A 4,120-nucleotide genomic window follows, 5' to 3' on the forward strand; every position below is an offset into this window, starting at 1 on the left:
ACCAAGGGACACTCTTCGCGGGGCTCAAATGGAATGTCCCGGGACACTCCAGCCGCCTGAAAGCAAGGACTTGGTCTGTTTTGTTCAGAGCCGTTTCCCCAGAGCTGCAGTGCCCCTAAATAAATATTAAGTGAGGGGCGCCTGGGTGGCTCGGTGGGTTAAGCATCCAACTTCGGCTCAGGGCATGATCTCGCAGTCAGTGAGTTCGAGCCCCGCCTCAGGCTCTGTGCTGACAGCTCAGAGCTGGAGCCTGCATTGGGTTCTGTGTCTCCCTCTCTCTCTGCCCCTCCCCTGCTGGCGCTCTGTCTCTCTCTAAATAAATAAACGTTAAACTTTTTTTTTAAATGAATAACTATGAATTGAACAAAACCATGAACGAAACAAATGAGTGAATGGGTTTCAGCCCTGCCTGCAACCCTACAAGGTAACATTCTTCATATTCTTCCATGCTCTGCTTATCTTTATTGCCCCCTCCTCCAAACCCTGTACCACACACACAAATGCACATATAACATGGAGGCTCTTTTTCCTCAAAAGAAAAAAAAAAAAGGAATCATGTCACAGGCATGAATCAGCAAGTTGCTTTATTGCTGAGCAATAGATAGCGTGCCTCCCAGATCAATACAGGGAGATCTACCTAATTCTTCGTAAGGACCCATGATGTTCCATAATACTGAATGTGCCAGAATTGATTCTATTATTCACCTATTGGTAAAGTAATGTTTCCAATTATTGCCAGGGCAGACCACACACCAATAAATATCTTTGCACACATATCCTAACACTCTGGCCATTTCGTTTGTACCAGGATAGATTCCTGAAGGTCAAGGGGACCGAGCGTTTGTCGTTTGAACAGACACCAGGGCTGACCTTAGTTAAGACGATGCAGAGAAAGGTGATCCTAGCCCATGGCAGCCGGGCTGTAAGGGAAGAAATCTGGTAGCTGAGCCTCTCACATGCCCACTTCCCCAGCTCTCTCCCAGCCGTGCAGGGCACACGCGATGAATTATTCCCTGGGGATGCAAAGAAAACTATGATGTGGTCCCTGCTCTGGAAAAATCCCAGAGTCCAACAGAAGGGAGCAGAGACGAACCATCATGTACTGAACTCCCTCGGGGCACCAGGTTTTGTTCTAGGTGCTTCCATACACAGGACGCTTTGCTCAGTCCTCAAACAAATTCTGCCAGGCAGGAAAGAGGATTTCAAATGTCCAGCACAGGAAACTTCCTGGGAGCCAGGAAAGGGGTGTGCCTTGCCCAGGGTCAAACAGCCAGCAAGTGAGAAAGCTGGGATTTGAACTTGAGTCTGGCTGACCCCAAAACCACCTTCCAGTGCACCACCGGGCTTGACCTTGGCTGGCTTCGAATCAACCACAGGTGCCGGTCCCAAGCCTGGAGGGCCTGATGCAATGGGTCTGAGGCGTGGTCCCCTTGTGGCTTGAAAGCCAAGAGGTTCCAATGTGCAGCCAAGGCTGAAAACAGCTACAGGTCACCCGTGATTCTCGCCCATGGTGCATGCATCCCACTCACCTGGAGGGCTTGTCAGGGGTCAGCTGCTGGCCCCCAACTGCAGTGTCTAATGCAGGGGGCCCTGGAAGGGGCGGTGTGGGCAGGACATACACTTCTGAGCAGCTCCTACTGGTCGGGATCCTTGCTGAGAAAACCATGCTGAACACCATGGACCTGTGATCTTTTCTCCCTGTTATAAAATAGGGACACGAAGAATCACAGAACAGACCATATGCAGCACGGGCCCAGCCAGCACAGGCGGCCATTAGAGGTTTTCAGATGGTCTCACCTCTCGGCTTTCTCTGAGGTTTTCAAGACTAAGAGAGTGTCATTTGTGGGTCCTCAGCACCCAAAACAGCCCAATCTGACCGTTTCCTTCCTGCCTGGTGTTTGCCATGTGTCTCCTGGGCCTGCCTGTAATCTGAAGAAAGCCCTGGCTTCCCCCCATTCCCCGCCGCCCCGCCCCACTAATCCCTCCACCAACACATACATACACACCAAAAGCTGTGGTCGCTGCGATTCTGAAACATTGAAACTCCAAGATGACAGACAGCCCCCTGCAACATGAGACGTGTTCTCATTTTATTGCATTTCTGGGGACAGGGGGCAGAACTCACGGCTGCCAGCCAGCTCGGGGAAGTTCATCCCTGTGGATTCCTCGGCACAAAAAAAAAAAAAAAAAAAGCCAAGCTTCAATGGGCAGAAAAGACACTCGGAGGTCGTCTGGGCCATCCCCAGCATCTCCCACCTCCTGGCAGGGCACCGCAGACAAGGCTTCCCGGCTGCCCGGACACGCAGAGGAAAGCGGTCCTCTAGCGCCCCCTGCTGGCTGAGTGGGGAGTGGCTGAGGAGCCAGGGCAGCTTCTCCAGAATTGCAGCAGCTTCCAAGGTTGTTAGCTCTCCCTGCCTTCTCTCCTAAGATGCAAATTCCCCCCGGAAGGGGCTTCTGTCTTTCCAGAACAACCTTCTGTACCGGCAACATGCCATGTTCACATTCATATCTCCAGCCAGTAGCCACATTACTATCTCTAAGAGGTAGCAAGACGTTCTCATTCACCAGCCATTTGCTGGATCTACAGGGAGTCCGCTGAGAATATAAAGGAAATTGCTCGCGCTTTGGAGGCTTTCACAGTCTAACCTGCGGGTCAGCAAACTACAGCCCACCGGCCAAATCTAGCCCGCTGTGTTTTTGTGCAACCACCTGTAAGTACGGTTTTTACATTTCTCGATTGTTTTAAAAATCCAAAGAGTACCCTTATCTATTATGATGAGCACTGAGAAATATATAGAATTGTTGAATCACTATATTGTACACTTGAAACTAATGTAACACTGTATGTCAACTATACTGGAATCAAAATTAAAAACGTAATTTAAAAAAAAAATCTAAAGAATATTTTGTGACACGTGAAAGAAGCTCAGAGAGGTCACTCGACCTACCCAAGGCCACACAGCTACGAGGCGGCAGAGCCGGGTTCAAACGCAGAACTGACTCCAAAACTCACGTTTATTCTACAAGGCGGCTTCTGGACTCACGCACAATCTCAGCACCTTGTGCCGCTTTACAGAGGAGAAAACGTGGCTCATAGAGCTCAGGTGACCTGTTCAAATGGCACTCGGCCAGGGAGTGGAGAGGAGGGACTTGAGCCCTGGCATGGGCCTGCAAACCCAGCGTTCCACTCTACACCGCATCGGCTGACTCTGGACTGCACTGATCTCTGGAGCCATGAGGCATGGAGCAGCACCTTCAAGTTTTTCTGCAGAAGTTACTCTTCTGCAAAATGAGTAGCACTCTTCTGTGCAGCGGTGTTTACAGGGTCCTCTAAGGAAAGCGCCCGGGGCTGCAGGGGGGGTTGAGAATAAGGATGCTGAACAGCACAGCCAGAACACTCCCGCTTTTCTGTTATACATTTGAGGAGCGACACAGGGTTTCATGTGGAAAAATCAGCCGTGAGGTCAAGGAAATAAAGCTTGCAAACAAGTGCTATGTCATCGTGGGCTGGCCCCAAGATCCCAGGGCCGGGTGGGAGCACGTGCCACTTAACGGGCTCGCGCCGCCCCTGACCTGGCAGCTTGAACAACAGGGATTTCTCCTGTCCCGTCACAGTCCTGGAGGTTGGGAGTCCAAGAGCAAGGTGTCAGGCAGGCTGGTTTCTTCTGTGGCCTCTCTCTGTGGTGTAGACAGCCATCTGAGTGTTTCCATGACATTCTCCTTCTACACGTGTCTATGTCCAAATTTCCTCTTCCTTTTTTTGTTTCTGTTTCTTTTTGAGACAGAGAGAGAGAGAAAGAGAGAGTATGAGCGGGCAACAAGCAGAGAGAGAGGGAGACAGAGAATCTCAAGCAGGCTCCAGGATCTGAGCTGTCAGCACAGCCCCCGGACATGGGGCTCGAACTCACGAACCCGCAAGATCAGGACCTGAGTTGCAATGCTCAACCGACTGAGCCACCCAGATGTCCCCACATTTCCTCTTCCCATAAGGACAACAATCCTACTGAATTAGGGCCCACCCTAGTGATCTCTTGTTACTTAATCACGTCTCTGAAAACCCCACCTCAACAGATAGCCACATTGGGAGGTGCTGGGAGCTAGGACTTCTGCCTATGAATGG

General features: G+C 50.9%; 1 long non-coding RNA gene across 1 annotated transcript; it reads right to left on the reverse strand.

Annotated features, from left to right (window-relative positions):
- Positions 1-287: 287 nt before the first annotated feature.
- On the reverse strand, positions 288-3,248 carry LOC131501034 (uncharacterized). Its single transcript, XR_009256590.1, has 3 exons — positions 2,007-3,248; positions 1,530-1,698; positions 288-1,013 (listed from the first exon to the last, which is right to left on the reverse strand). It is a non-coding gene; the product is annotated as an uncharacterized LOC131501034 (long non-coding RNA).
- Positions 3,249-4,120: the final 872 nt, after the last annotated feature.

This window comes from Neofelis nebulosa, chromosome 18 (assembly GCF_028018385.1).
Source record: "Neofelis nebulosa isolate mNeoNeb1 chromosome 18, mNeoNeb1.pri, whole genome shotgun sequence".
NCBI lineage: Eukaryota > Metazoa > Chordata > Mammalia > Carnivora > Felidae > Neofelis > Neofelis nebulosa.